The following is a 17293-nucleotide window of genomic DNA, read 5'->3' on the forward strand; positions in this document are numbered from 1 at the left end:
CACAGCCAATTTGTAAGTCCATTTACACACATACATACATACAGAGCCTTGCAAAAGTGTTCATCCCCCTTGGCGTTTTACCTATTTTGTTGCATTATTTTGTTGTGAATACTTTCGCAAGCTGCTGTACATACACTACCATTAAAAAGTTTGGGGTCACTAAGAAATGTCCTTGTTTTTGAAAGAAAAGCTAATTTGTCCATTTAAAATAGCATCAAATTGATCAGAAATACAGTGTAGACATTTTTAATGTCTAGAAGGCAAGCATCCCGGAGTCGCCTCTTTACTGTTGACGTTGAGACTGGCGTTTTGCAGGTACTATTTAATGAAGCTGCCAGTTGAGGACTTGTGAGGCATCTGTTTCTCAAACTAGACACTCTAATGTACTTGTCCTCTTGCTCAGCCTCCCAATCCTCTTTCTATTCTGGCTAGGGCCAGTTTGCGCTGTTCTGTGAAGGGAGTAGTACACAGCGTTGTACGAGATCTTCAGTTTATTGGCAATTTCTCGCATGGAATAGCCTTCATTTATCAGAACAAGAAAAGACTGACGAGTTTCGGAAGAAAGTTCTTTGTTTCCGGCCATTTTGAGCCTGTAATCGAACCCACAAATGCTGATTCTCCAGATACTCAACTAGTCTAAAGAAGGCCAGTTTTATTGCTTCTTGAATCAGAAAACCAGTTTTCAGCTGTGCTAACATAATTGCAAAAGTGTTTTCTAATGATCAATTGGCCTTTTAAAATGATCAACTTGGATTATCAAACACAACGTGCCATTGGAACACATGAATGATGGTTGCTGATAATGGGCCTCTGTACGCCTATGCAGTTATTTATGAAAATCAGCTGTTTCCAGCTACAATAGTCATTTACGACATTAACAATGTCTACACTGTATTTCTGATCAATTTGATGTTATTTTGAAATGGACAAAATAAATAGCTTTTCTTTCAAAACAAGGACATTTCTAAGTGACCCCAAACTTTTGAACGGTAGTGTGTATATATATATATATATATATAAATAAACAAGGGCTCTGAACTTCAACCAGAATGTGAGGATTCATGCAATGCAATTCAAATAGAGAAGGTCAACAGACAAAAATACAACTCTGGGAAAACTGCCAGCTCCATGAAAATGAAAAGGCTGCAGATGACGACATGGGATATATTTTTTGGGGGGTGGGACATATTTATGATTCAGTCAGTGCCCAAACCTAATTTTTATACATAGAGGTAATTTAGCTGAGGGGTAACAAAGATATGATAAAATTGAGCAATATTCACTAAAAACTTGCTTTTCTTGCTAATTGACCCATAGTATTGATTTTCTATGATAACCACAACTCTAATAATTTGCACTGATCGAGATGGGCTAATCACAGGAGAAGCAAGTACACTAAGAGTCGAAGTGAATTAGAGAAATCTTGTTGAATATGGCTGCTTATATTTTTTAACACAAGTAGTTGAGTTTTGATTGAAAAGTCTAAATAAGTGGTCAAATGGTATCATGGCCAACTACTCATTATCATTGAGTATAACGGCACCTTCCCATGCACATCCAAACATATTTCAAAGTGCAGTTGCTTTAATCTCTTGATCTTATGTTCAAAACGAACACAGAAGCGGACAAACTCCTGCAGGTAACCGCTTGTCTTTCCCCCATTGTCATCCTATCTTCTATCCTCTTACACACAAACATATGACAGCTACAACTGTCTGACTACAGTTTGATTTAAAAGACACGTTTCATTACTAAAGAAATGTAACTTCAGCTACTGTATTTTACAAAAGAGACGTGCGTGTTACATTCCCCATCAAGAAAACCAAAAATGTCGCTCAAACAGAAGGGGGAATTAACAGAGTCACTGGCAACAACCAAAATTAAACAGGTGGGGTTTTAGGAGGGGTTCTGAACGACACTCACAGGGGTGTCCACTGAAAGTTGACTAGAAACATCAACTGAAACCTAAAAGACACCCACTAATTTTGCCAGAGAAGAGGCAACAAAAGAAAAACCCACACATGTTAAACAGGAAGCAAACCAAAAAGGTGGAGCGAAATCAAATCACGGAAATCCGACAAATAAATGTTTTCATAGAAATCAAATAGGGGGCGCCAACTAAAGGTGTTGACCCACTACATCTCTCAAGACAAGCACTGGGCCAGCCATTCTTAAATAGCACCTGTGCCAGCAACAGGTGGAACACCTTCCCATTAATGAGATGGCACACCAACACAGGTGGAACACATACTGACTAACAAGGTGACACAAATCGGTGCACCCTACAGTACATGCTAAAGTGCTACACATGCTAATGTCACATCTCAAAACATAAATGGAAAAACCAAAGCCTGTTACAGTAAGAATAAAAAGGAAAATAATGAATCCCAAATAATTTATCAAAGACAGCCTTGGGTGCTCCCTGCGCTCCCCTGACACTTGCATGCAGTAGAAGTGGTGGAGCATCACGCACATTCTCAATATTTGATAGCACACAGGCTGTAATGGAATCCTCTGGGTGGGAATAAGTCCCCATGCAGCATAATGAAGGAGCCTGAAGTAGATCCTATGTGAAGTTTACCCTCACAGTGCTGCAAAGCCAATGATATGGGAAGGAGAGGAGCTGCTGCAGTCATATAGACATAGTCATATAAACTATAGTCATATAAACTAAAAGAAATGTCCTCTCACTGTCAACTGCGTTTATTTTCAGCAAACTTAACATGTGTAAATATTAAGTACTGCGTTAAGTACTGCAGTGCATCTCCTCCTCATGCACTGCACCAGATTAGCCAGTTATTGTTGTGAGATGTTACCCCACTCTTCCACCAAGGCACCTGCAAGCTCCTGGACATTTCTGGGGGGGGGAATGGCCCTAACCCTCACCCTCCGATCCAACAGGTCCCAGACATGCTCAATGGGATTGAGATCCGGGCTCTTCGCTGGCCATGGCAGAACACTGACATTCCTGTCTTGCAGGAAATCACACACAGAACGAGCAGTATGGCTGGTGGCATTGTCAGGCTGGGGGATCATGTCAGGATGAGCCTGCAGGAAGGGTACCTCATGAGGAAGGAGGATGTCTTCCCTGTAACGCACAGTGTTGAGATTGCCTGCAATGACAACAAGCTCAGTCCGATGATGCTGTGACACACCGCCCCAGACCATGATGGACCCTCCACCTCCAAATCGATCCCACTCCAGAGTACAGGCCTCGTGTAACGCTCATTCCTTCGACGATAAACGCGAATCCGACCATCACCCCTTGTGAGACAAAACCGCGACTCGTCAGTGAAGAGCACTTTTTGCCAGTGCTGTCTGGTCCAGCAACGGTGGGTTTGTGCCCATAGGCAACGTTGATGCCGGTGATGTCTGGTGAGGACCTGCCTTACAACTAGCCTACAAGCCCTCAGTCCAGCCTCTCTCAGCCTATTGCAGACAGTCTGAGCACTGATGGAGGGATTGTGCATTCCTGGTGTAACACGGGCAGTTGTTGTTGCCATCCTGTACCTGTGTGATGTTTGGATTCCTGTGCAGGTGTTTCTACACGTGGTCTGCCACTGCGAGGATGATCAGCTGTCCGTCCTGTCTCCCTGTAGCACTGTCTTTGGCGTCTCACAGTACGTACATTACAATTTTTTGCCCTGGCCACATCTGCAGTCCTCATGCCTCCTTGCAGCATGCCTAAGGCACATTCACGCAGATGAGCAGGGACCCTGGGCATCTTGCTTTTGGTGTTTTCAGAGTCAGTAGAAAGGTATCTTTAGTGTCCTAAGTTTTCATAACTGTGACCTTAATTGCCTACCGTCTGTAAGCTGTTAGTGTCTTAACGGCCGCTCCACAGGTGCATGTTCATTAATTGTTTATGGTTCATTGAACAATAATGGGAAACAGTGTTTAAACCCTTTACAATGAAGATCTGTGAAGTTATTTGGATTTTTACTAATTATCTTTGAAAGACAGGTTCCTGAAAAGGGACGTTTCTTTTTTTGCTGAGTTTAGGATTACATCATAGGGGGAAAAGAGGGGATTCTTTAGAGAAAATAAGGTTTGGCATTCGTTGAGTGCCTCATTTATTTGACAATAAATCAGTGGGATGGGGAGATATTTCCCAACTTTTCTGTGGTGAGATAGAAGTTAAAGAGGAAAAGCACATAACAGGAAAAAAGCTGGCCCCTCAGGTCAAAAACTGACACGTTATGGAAGCGTGGTGTCATTTTAACATGCACACTTGCGTCATACAGATGGTGTTATCAGATCAGTGTACCCACTGCAGGTGATGTAACCGACACGTAGATATAAAAATATGTCCAGACAGGATATAACTGTCTGGCGAAATGGGCTTGAGAAATGTGAAGTTGATCATAGAAGTCACATCAAGTGCAATCGAAGGCTAAAGATAAACCAAAATGTTTTATTCCTAGCTCGAACCTCAAAATATCTTGATACTGACACCCTAAAGACTTGACTAGTTCAGTATCACTTGATATGCGTGCACATCATGGTTCACTAGCATCCCTAAACAGCTAAAGAATAAGCTACAGACCAGCCAAAAGAAGCTGGTGGAAATTGTACTTAAACTCCCCCGTCGTACTCATCTGAAGGTCGAGCATTTTAATCAGCTAGGCTGATTAAAATCTGTATGTAATGAGATCCTGAGGCCCATCCGCCGCCGTCACCTCATGTTTCAGCATGATAATGCATGGTCCCATGTCGAAAGAATCTGTACACAATTCCTGAAAGCTGAAAATGTCCCAGTTCTTCCATGGCCTGCAACCTATTGAGCATGTTTGGGATGCTCTGGATCGATGTGTACAACAGCATGTTCCAGTTCCCGCCAATATCCAGCAACTTCGCACAGCCATTGAAGAGAAGCGGGACAACATTCCACAGGCCACAATGAACAGCCTGATCAACTCTATGCAAAGGAGATGTGTCGAGCTGCATGAGGCAAATGGTGGTCACACCAGATACTGACTGGTTTTCTGATCCACTCCCCTTTTTAAGGTATCTGTGGCCAACAGATGCATATCTGCATTCCCAGTCATGTGAGAAGCCATAGATTAGGGCCTAATGAATTTATTTTTTATTGACTGATTTCCTTGTATGAACTGTAACTCAGTAAAATCCTTGGAATTGTTGAGTTTATATTTTTGTTCAGTGTATATTGTCACGCCTGCTCCCGCTCTCCCTCCCTAGCGCTCGAGGGTGCCAGGCTGCCCAGCACTACACACTCCTGCCACCATCATTACGCACACCTGCTTCCCTCATCACGCGCATCAGCGATTCATTGCACTTACCTGGACTCAATTACTTGTGTTATTTCTTTCTGTTTCCCAGCTCTGTTCCCTGCTTCAGCATTGATTGTCATATGTCGTTGTGTTACCCGGTTCTGATGTTTCCTGTCCTGTTCCATGTCTGTGCTTTATTAAATGTTCACTCTCCATACCTGATTTTCATCTCCAGCGTCGGTTCTTACAGTACATTATACCTGTACTACACCCAAATACACTACTAGACCACACCCAAATATTTTACACTACATCAAGACAAATACTACACTATTCCAACCACACTATACACAACTAGACCCAAACTACACTACATCAACACAAGTACTACACCATTATAACTTCTTATGGCTGCAGGGGCAGTATTGAGTAGCTTGGATGAAAGGTGCACAGAGGTGCCCAGAGTAAACGGCCTGCTCCTCAGTTATAGTTGCTAGTATATGCATAGTATTATTAGTATTGGATAGAAAACACTCTGAAGTTTCTAAAACTGTTTGAATTATGTCTGTGAGTATAACAGAACTCATATGGCAGGCAAAACCTGAGAAAAATCCAAACAGGAAGTGGAAATTCTAAGGCTGGTCGATTTTCAACCAAGATCCTATTGAAATCACAGCGAGATATGGATGAGTTTGCACTTCCTACGGCTTCCACTAGATGTCAACAGTCTGTAGAACCTTGTCTGATGCCACTACTGTGAAGGGGGGGCGAATGAGAGGGGAATTAGTCAGGTCTGCCATGACCTGATCATGCTTTCACCATGCGCGTTCACATGAGAGGGAGCTCTGTTCCATCGCTCATCTGAAGTCAATGTAATTCTCCGGTTGGAACGTTATTCAAGATTTATGTTAAAAACATTCTCAAGATTGATTCAATACATCGTTTGACATGTTTCTATGGACTGTTACGGAACTTTTGGACATTTCGTCAGCTTTTAGTGAACGCGCTTCCTGACGTTTCGATTTGTTTACCAAACACGCTAGCGAAAATAGCTATTTGGACATAAATGATGGACATTACTGAACCAAACGAACATTTCTTGTGGAAGTGGGAGTCCTGGGAGTGCATTCCGACGAAGATCAGCAAAGGTAAGTGAAGATTTATAATGCTTTTTATGAGTTTTGTTGACTGCACAATTTGGCGGGTAACTGTATGGCTTGCTTTTGTGGCTGAACGCTGTTTTCAGATGATTGAATATTGTGTTTTAACGTAAAGCTTTTTGAAATCTGACACAGCGGTTGCATTAAGAACAAGTGTATCTTTAATTCTATGTAAAACATGTATCTTTCCTCAAAGTTTATGATGAGTATTTCTGTTATTTGACGTGGCTCTCTGCAATTTCTCCGGATATTTTGGAGGAATTTCTGAACATGGCGCCAATGTAAACTGAGGTTTTTGGATATAAATATGAACTTAATTGAACAAGACATATATGTATTGTGTAACATGAATTCCTATGAGTGTCATCTGATGAAGATCAAAGGTTAGTGATTAATTTTATCTCCATTTGTGCTTTTTGTGACTCCTCTCTTTGGCTGGAAAAATGGCTGATTTCTTCTGTGAGTTGGTGGCGACCTAACATAATCGTTCGTGGTGCTTTCGCTGAAAAGCCTATTTGAAATCGGACACTTTGGTGGGATTAACAACAGGATTACCTTTAAAATGGTATAAGATACATATGTTTCAGGAATTTTAATTATGAGATTTCTGTTGTTTGAATTTGAAGCCCTGCACTTTCACTGGCTGTTATCATATCATCCTGTTAACGGGATTGCAGCCATAAGAAGATAACCATACTATACACACTAGAACAAAAATATATTACACCGCATTACACCTATTTTTCTGGGTGTCTTCAGCTGCCGAGGTTATTCTATAAGCAGTCTCTTTTTTTCTGACCTTGACCTCACCTGTCATGTGACCTCAGTAAACAGGAAATGTATTTCTGTAATGGAAGAGGATGATGTTTGATTCTGCACACCTCTCTAATCTCTAACAATCTGCAAGCGTCTTGTGTTTTTGGTAGACTGTAATGATTAGGAAGTTGTTGTTTGCATCGCTGAGCAGTGCCCAATAAATAATTAAATCTAATTGTTAGACGCTACCACGCCACTCAAAATCAAAAGGTTTGCATGTACACGTTCCATTCTACTGCTTGTATGCTTCCTATCTGCGAGGTTGATTAGCTACGACAAAGCGGTGTGAAACACAGACAGGTGACTATGCAAAAGAAGAACACAACATGGAATCCATGTTGGGTTTTGATTTGGATGGGGATGGAATTAATTATGTATTGGGCACTGCTCAACGATGCAAATGATGACTTCCTAATCAGAACTGTCTACCGATTACAGATATAGGCTCGGATGTGGAAATAGTTTAGCCAAACAAGCATAGGCAAAGGTTGGCAAATAACTTACAAGGTGGATGTATATTATAAGATTAGATGGAGATCCAATCGATACACAATCTCTGTTATTATCTATGCATAGTCACTTTAATAACTCTACCTACATGTTCATATTACCTCAATAACCTCGACTAACCTGTGCCTCCGCACATTGACTCTGTACCAGTTCCCCCTGTATATAGCCTCGCTACTATTATTTTACTGCTACTTTTTAATTATTTGTTACTTTTATTTCCTTAAAAAAATGCATTGTTGGTTAAGGGCTTGTAATTAAGCATTTCACTGTTGTATTCGGCTCATGTGACAAATGATTTGATTTGATCTAGTACCACTGGGCTAGCTGTTTAGGAGCCCTGTTTATGATGATTTCTGGTCCTTGTGTTGATGTAGTGTGTTGTCTTGTATTGTATAGTGACTGGAGATTATATTTAGGTGTTGTCTAGTAGCATGACAATGTAAAACCATAGAAATAAAATCTCATGGAATGGAATTAATTTTTACGTAATGCCAGTTGGGGACACATCCTGCTTTTACTCCTATGGATAAACTTTTTAAAAGGCTGTCATTTAAAATGACTGCCAGTCCAACCTATTATGACATCATTGACGTAAATGGGAATAATTGTTCTACTCATTCTATTTGAGTTAAAACAGCCAAAGGTAGCTGCTCCAATTAAGTAATACACAAGGCTGGCATAGTCTTGCTGAGTTCCACTCTGGTTTATACTGAGCAAATAAGCAGCCTACAAACCATAATATATTATTAGGACAATTAGCATGCAACTACAAGCCCCTCAGTCGCATCTGTCCAATGCATGTCAACAACTATTATAGCTTGCCCTCTCCATAGCAAGCTGCTCTGGCTGCACAGATTGGTGAAGTAATTTCATGTTGAGCGAAATGTAAAAAATATACACTACCGTTCAAAAGTTTGGGGTCACTTAGAAATGTACTTGTTTTTGAAAGAAAAGCTATTTGTTGTCCATATAAAATAACATATAGACATTGTTAATGTTGGAAATGACTATTGTAGCTGGAAATGGCAGATTTTTAATGGAATCTCTAGATAGGCGTACAGAGGCCCATTATCAGCAACCATCACTCCTGTGTTCCAATGGCACGTTGTGTTAGATAATCAAAGTTTATAATTTTAAAAGGCTAAATGATCATTAGAAAACCCTTTTTCAAATATGTTAGCATATTCTGAAACTCGTCAGTCTTTTCTTGTTCTGATAAATGAAGGCTATTCCATGCGAGAAATTGCCAAGAAGCACTGCGCCTGGCCCGCCACAGGAGTCGCTGGTGCGCGATGAGACAAGGATATCCCTACCGGCCAAACCCTCCCTAACTCGGATGACACTAGGCCAATTGTGCGTCGCCCCACGGACCTCCCGGTCGCGGCCGGCTGCGACAGAGCCTAGGCGCTAACCCAGAGTCTCTGGTGGCGCAGCTAGCGCTGCGATGCAGTGCCCTAGACCACTGTGCCACCCGGGAGGCCCATTTCCCAACATTAACAATGTCTACACTGTATTTCTGATCAATCTGATGTTATTTTAATGGACAAAAAATTTGCTTTTCTTTCAAAAACAAGGACATTTCTAAGTGACCCCAAACTTTTGAACGGTAGTGTAAATTTCAGAGGTTTGAAAAGAAACAGAAAGGAATGATATAAACCACTTATTTTGTTGTGTTCAGAACTTTATTTTGATTGTCGGAACACTGAAATGGAACAACAAAAAACAAATGTTATGGTCAGAACGAAACGAATGGGAAGTTGTTTTGGTTCCAACCCCTGTATTTTGCCATTAAAAAAAGTAATGCTCCTTCCTACTCTTGCTGTTGATGAGCGATGCCATTGACTTTTGGCAGCTGATTTGAAAGCTAAACATTTGCACTATGGAAAAACAGGTCCAGAGGGTGGAAAGTTTAATTCAAATTGGTACAGGGTCACGTCAGGTTTTGCAGCCACAGCCAGGTAATTTGAGAGTTGGCTGTGCGGTCCTGGTGTCTGAGGACACCCTTCATGCTCCTGACAGTCCCGATCCCAATTAGTGCTACTTTGAAGCGAGTGATGGGGTGGGGGAGGGGTTGTACTGAGGGAGTGAAGGAGGGAGAGGGGGGTAAATGTCACAGGCTGGAGAGAGAGAAGTGGGGTAGCTGACAAGCTCCAATTTTCACTCCTGTGTTATTGTGTTTCATGGCTACCCGAGGGACGCCTGCTCCTGAAGAACACACAGAAACACACAGGGAGAGGGATGGCTGGAGAAGGAGAGAAATGGGGGGGAGAAAGAGAGAGATGGGGGAAGAACGTGAGAGCTCGGGAGAGAAAGAGAGGGAAGTAGAGACAAATAGGGAAGGGGAGAGAGAAAGAGAAAGGAAGAAGAGAGAGCACACAGAGATTTGTCAGCAGGAATGTCCCACACCTGTCAGCACAACCACTCCTTCCTACCCCTCTCTCCCTCATCCCCCTCTCCTTTCCTTCTCTTGTCATGTCTCTTTATACTCCCCACTGGAGCGTGTTGATTATCACTGCAGTCATCCGTGCTGACTTTTTACATTTACACCCACCACAGGTGGGGGTTACATGCCTTTCACCTGAGTCCCTGTATCAGCAAAGTAAGTGACTTTTGTTAGGGACATATTTAATCAAAAAGCCTTGGCCCCTGTGGAGGTCTACTCTGTGTGGTCTCAGTGCTGTGAAGATAGTGTGTTGTGTGTGGTTTTCTGTGCAAGGGAAGTGGTGTAGCAGCTTGGTGGACCGCATCTTGTGAGGAAAAAAACTGTCATTTTTGTCTGCGATCATCTCACTCTCCTCTGGGATCCTGGAGAATTCTATTTTCTCACATCACTCTCGTGCTCTCAAACGCTCACGTGGAGTTATAAGTCAAACTAATACAGGTGATGTGTTGGGGTGGACACCTGTGTGAGTGGGCTAGCTAAGGGGAATTTAACATTCAGCGTGTCTAAAGCACTCAGCTAAGGCCTTTGATTTGAGTAGAGCTGAATAAATCTCCCCTAATGCCTCTCCCCTATTGACACCCCATATAAAAGCCTACACACACACACACACACCCCTCCTACCTAAAAACATATTATTCACATTCCCTCTGTCTGTCTCTCGAGCTTGGCTGGCGAAAAGAGCAAGAGAGGGGGACTGAGAGAGAGAGAGAAGGAGAGAGGGGAGGTGAAAGAGAGGAGAGAGTGGGGGGTGAGGCAGCCCTTGAAATTATGTCTCACTTAAATTTAGACTTTATGAGGTTTTAATTAAACCTTATCTATCACTGTTAATTAGCCAGTATCAGCTTGGCCGTCTATTTCCACAGCGACGGTGGTGGCAGTGCTTTTGTATTAAAGGATTTAAAGAGCTCTAATTAGCAGAGAATAGCTCATTGACCTGAAGTATCCAATATATACTACAACATTATTAGTATCCTGTCCTCTTCCACTGTCCATTCTCCTTATCACTAGTGTAGTGGTTTGAGGCCTTGGTTACAGTATCGTTATTAAAACAACCAGTATATTGTTATAGTGTATAGGAAAGGTGTGTTAGGGCAGTCATAATGTCTGAGTTCATTTATAGGGATTGAATACCATGTCAAAATGGCACCAACAAAGACCAAATCCTAAACCCATTTAACCCTCCTGCTGTGTTCCCGGTCGATTTGGACCAATTTACAAGTTTTCTCTCTGAAAAATGTAGTTAATTTAATCTGATTGTCATAAGGTTCTTTGACTTTGTCCACACAGGGCATCTGAACACACAAAATACATGTTGATGATTTTCATTACATTTTGGGTGTTTTATTAAATTTTTGTACACCTTTGGTGTTCCCGGTCAAAAATGACCGGTCATTAGAAATTAATGAGTGAAACTACAATTAGTTCAGGCACATACCCATTCATCAGATGGACACACTTCCTCTCCCAAACCCCCATATGCATGTTTGTTTGAGCACACACCTCACTCCCCTTCTTGGCTTCCATGGCAACCCCCACAGGAACCTTTCCCCAATAGAATCTTTCCCCCCGCGGGAACCACACCTGTTGGCCTTCTTACAAACAATCGCAACATTGTTTCAATAATATATTGAACTTTTTTCCCAGTTCTGGCATATACAGCTTTTTGAGGCCTTGCTCACAATCCATTCTGTGGCATCACAATGACCAAACGATATACTGTATGTGAGGCTCTTGATCATATCTTTGATCATGACACATGGGAGGAGAGTCCTTGTTAAATTTTGACACAAAGTAGTCTGTGATAAATCGCACAATATGTTTCATCTGAGGATTTGTTATAATCAAAATAATCCATACATTATGCTTTTTTCCTCAAAAAGTAGTTGAACGAGCTCAGGTCAATGAGGCTTACAGGCCATAAATAGCAAATAGAAGTTCAAAACCTGTAATGTTCACAAGAACTTAAGGTGATAATATATGTATTACTATGGATTTATAATCAGCTTTAATGGGGCGGTCATTTTGGACCGGGAACACAGAATTAATTATAAAGGGTTTAAGCACTGTTTCCCATGCTTGTTCAATGAACCATAAACAATTAATGAACATGCACCTGTGGAACGGTCGTTAAGACTCTAACAGCTTACAGACGGTAGGCAATTAAGGTCACAGTTATGAAAACTTAGGACACTAAAGAGCCCGTCTACTGACTCTGAAAACACCAAAAGAAAGATGCCCAGGGTCCCTGCTCATCTGGCATGAGGACTGCAGATGTGTCCAGGGCAATAAATTGCAATGTCCGTACTGTGAGACACCTAAGACAGCGCTACAGGGAGGACAGCTGATCGTCCTCGCAGGATCGGTATATCCGAACATCACACCTGTGGGACAGGTACAGGATGGCAACAACAACTGCCGAGTTACACCAGGAACGCACAATCCCTCCATCAGTGCTCAGACTGTCCGCAATAGGCTGAGAGAGGCTGGACTGAGGGCTTGTAGGTCTGTTGTAAGGCAGGTCCTCACCAGACATCACCAGCAACAATGTCGCCTATGGGCACAAACCCACCGTTGCTGGACCAGACAGGACTGGCAAAAAGTGATCTTCACTGACGAGTCGCGGTTTTGTCTCACAAGGGGTGATGGTCGGATTCGCGTTTATCGTCGAAGGAATGAGCATTACACCGAGGCCTGTACTCTGGAGCGGGATCGATTTGGAGGTGGAGGGTCCGTCATGGTCTGGGGCAGTGTGTCACAGCATCATCGGACTGAGCTTGTTGTCATTGCAGACGATCTCAATGGTGTGTTACAGGGAAGACGTACCCTTCCTGTAGGCTCATCCTGACATGACCCTCCAGCATGACAATGCCACCAGCCATACTGCTCATTCTGTCCGTGTTCTGCCATGGTCAGCGAAGAGCCCGGATCTCAATCCCATTGAGCACGTCTGGGACCTGTTGGATCGAAGGGTGAGGGCTAGGACCATTACCGCCAGAAATGTCCAGGAACTTGCAGGTGCCTTCGTGGAAGAGTAGGGTAACATCTCACAGCAAGAACTGGCAAATCTGGTGCAGTCCATGAGGAGGAGATGCACTGCAGTACTTAATGCAGCTGGTGGCCACACCAGATACTGACTGTTACTTTTGATTTTGACCCCCCCTTTATTCAGGGACACGTTTTTCCATTTCTGTTAGTCACATGTCTGTGGAACTTGTTCAGTTTGTCTCAGTTGTTGAATCTTGTTATGTTCATACAAATATTTACACATATTAAGTTTGCTGAAAATAAATGCAATTGACAGTGAGAGGACGTTTCTTTTTTTGCTGAGTTTAGCTTGAATCGGCAGATTTTTTGAGGAATATTGTCACGCCCTGACCATAGATTGCTTTGTATGTTTTGTTTGGTCAGGGTGTGATGTGGGTGGGCATTCTATGTTGTATGTCTAGGTTGTCGTTTTCTATGTGTTTGGCCTAGTATAGTTCTCAATCAGAGGCAGGTGTCAGTGATTGTCTCTGATTGGGAGCCATATTTAGGTAGCCTGTTTTCCTTTGTGTTTTGTGGGTGGTTGTATCCTGTGTTAGTGTTTTCACCATACTGGACTGTTTTCACCATACTGGACTGTTTCGGGTTGTTTGTTTTGTACTGTTGTTATTTCGTTCAGTGTTCTGTTTGATTTATTAAATATATCATTATGGACACTTACCACGCTGCGTATTGGTCCGATCCTTGCTACTCCTCCTCAGAAATATCTACGTAGTACAGAGGCCCATTATCAGCAACCATCACTCCTGTGTTCCAATGGCACAATGTGTTAGCTAATCCAGGTTTATCATTTTAAAAGGCTAATTTATCATTAGAAAACCCTTTAGCAATTATGTTAGCACAGCTGAAAACTGTTGTCCTGATTATAGAAGCTTTAAAACTGTCCTTCTTTCGACAAGTTGAGTTTCTGGAGCATCAGCATTTGTGGGTTCGATTACAGTCTCAAAATGGCCAGAAACAACGTACTTTCTTCTGAAACGCATCAGTCTATTCTTGTTCTGAGAAATTAAGGCTATTCCATGCGAGAAATTGCCAAGAAACGGAAGATCTCGTACAATGCTGCATATTAATCCCTTCACAAAACAGAACAAACTGGCACTAACCAGAATAGAAAGAGGAGTGGGAGGCCCCGGTGCACAACTGAGCAAGAGGACAAGTACATTAGAGTGTCTAGTTTGAGAAACAGACACCTCACAAGTCCTCAGCTGGCAGCTTCATTAAATTGTACCTGCAAAATACCATCCTCAACGTCAACAGTGAAGAGGCAACTCCGGGATGCTGGCCTTCTAGGCAGAGTTCCTCGGTCCAGGGTCTGTGTTCTTTTGCCCATCTTAATCTTTTATTTTTATTGGCCAGTCTGAGATGACTTTTTCTTTGCAACTCTGCTTAGAAGGCCAGCCTCCTGGAGTCGCCTCTTCACTGTTGAAGTTGAGACTGGTGTTTTGCGAGTACTATTTAATGAAGCTGCGAGTTGAGGACTCGTTTCACTGCCAAATATTAAATTAAACCATCTAGTGTTCAGCGGAATAACAACACAATGTCAAATACAGGTAGCCTAGGCAAATAATTAACATCCAATCACATTAACCGTTACTCTCACTTCCCACGAGCCGGGTTGTGACAAACTCACACTCATTCTAATGTTTAATAAATGTATCGTATAGTTTGTGTGTGGCAGGCTTACAATGATGGCAAAAAACAACATTTGAGAGTGCGCTGACCCTGGTGCTAGAAGGGGTACGCAGCTGGAGGTTGAATGTTTGAAGGCGTACAGGACTATAAAAAGTTTTGGAACCACTGTGTTAGAAGAGGCCTAAATAACCAACCCATAAGGTAAAATGTAACATCCATATATGGCCAGCTATGTAAACTATAACATTGATTTATCCTGCAATAGATGTTGTTCAATTGGTAACATACATTTTTGTCTTCTTCTAATGCCTCTTAAGGGGAAAGAAATCTAAAAGTAACGGAATGTAGTCAGATTATGTTACTGAGTTTGGGTAATCTGATTACAATTTTGGACAGGTAACTAGTAACTGTAACAGATTACATTTAGAAAGTTACCTATCCAACCCTGCTTTATGTAATGGTAGTAAATAGGGCCAATGAAAATTATATATATAATGAATTTTAAATAATAATTTTAATGCATTGCAGCATTAGGTAAGACTGAGGAATACTGCTTGCCCCATTTGGGTCCCCACAATGAGCCAATCACTATCAAGCATGACATTTCTGTGGCAATTTAATGTAAAACATTCAATGTGCATGGTCCCTGATAAACCACTGATGCACACACAAGCATCCAAATCTTTTTTACATTTGTATTTAACCTTTATTTATCCAGGCAAGTCAATTAAGAACAAATTCTTATTTACAATGACTGCCTGCCAAGCAGCATCACTGTCACACCTGCTTCAGCATATGAGGAAGTCTCCTCATTTATCTTTGCTATTCTATCAACTTCAGCAAACCAAACTGTATCAATAGAGGGAGGCTTCAGTCTCACTTGCCACTGGCCTTTATCCATCACAAATAATTAAATTGAGCCATCCTGCCCAGCTATGTGACAGCCATTTAAATCTGTCTGTTTGGCTAGTCTTTTGTTCTCCCGAGAGACTGAGATTGATGAAACAGCCCATGACATATTTGTCTCTCTCACTCTGCTCCCCCAACCTTGCTGACTGACAGGGAGTCCACATTACAAACAATTAAGCCAAAGAGTTTCTGGAGACGGGCAGAGTGTCTAAAGGCTCTGAGACAGGGCTATGGACAGTTCATCGATTCATGGGCAGAGCCCAACCCGTCCATCCGCCGCCTGTGTAGGAACGAGCTGTCTTGCCCTCAAAGAGACAGAGATGGATTCTGTTCACAGAACTGTAGATACAGAACTGCTCCAGGCTCAGTGGACTGACCACACACAAGAGACAGGCCAGAGAAGACAGAGTAAACTAGTCGACTGTGAAGTTTATCACTTCTAACTCATCTCACAGGCAGGCACGTAACAGTCCTGTTCGGATGCAAGCACTGATAGAATAGAACAAAGTGTTGTAAAACAGCTCATAAAATGGACACAGAATGAAGTAACCTACGGTTGATAAACTAAGGAACATAGGAGTATATCATAGTAGTGCAAGCATACAGTTGAAGTCGGAAGTTTACATACACTTAGGTTGGAGTCATTAAAACTCGTTTTTCAACCACTCCACACATTTCTTGTTAACAAACTATAGTTTTGGCAAGTCGGTTAAGACATCTACTTTGTGCATGACACAGGTAATTTTTCCAACAATTGTTTACAGACATATTATTTCAGTTATATTTCATTGTATCACAATTCCAGTGGGTCAGAAGTTTACACACACTAAATTGACTGTGCCTTTAAATAGCTTGGAATATTCCAGAAAAAGATGTCATGGCTTTAGAAGCTTCTGATAGGCTAATTTTACATAATTTGAGTAAATTGGAGGTGTACCTGTAGATGTATTTCAAGGCCTACCTTCAAACTCAGTGCCTCTTTTCTTGGCAAAAAGTGATTTTCATGGGAAAATCAAAAGAAATCAGCCAAGACCTCAGAAAAGAATTGTAGACCTCCACAAGTCTGGTTCATCCTTGGGAGCAATTTCCAAACGCCTGAAGGTACCACATTCTCTCTACAAACAATAGTACTCCATTGGACCACGGAGCCATCATACCACTTAGAAAGGAGACATGTTCTGTCTCCCAGAGATGAACCATCCTACAATCTAAGCTTGATGCCCTCAATCTCACACAAATTATCAATTAACCTACCAGGTACAACTCCAAATCCGTAAACACGGGCACCCTCATAGATGTCATCCTAACTAACTCGCCCTCCAAATACACCTCTGCTGTTTTCAATCAAGATCTCAGCGATCACTGCCTCTTGGCCTGCATCCGTAATGGGTCTGCGACCAAACGACCACCCCTCATCACTGTCAAACGCTCCCTTAAACACTTCTGCGAGCAGGCCTCTCTAATCGAGCTGGCCGGGGTATCCTGGAATGACATTGACCTCATCCCGTCAGTAGATGATGCCTGGCTATTCTTTAAAAGCGCCTTCCTCA

Source organism: Salvelinus alpinus, chromosome 25, assembly GCF_045679555.1.
Source record: "Salvelinus alpinus chromosome 25, SLU_Salpinus.1, whole genome shotgun sequence".
NCBI lineage: Eukaryota > Metazoa > Chordata > Actinopteri > Salmoniformes > Salmonidae > Salvelinus > Salvelinus alpinus.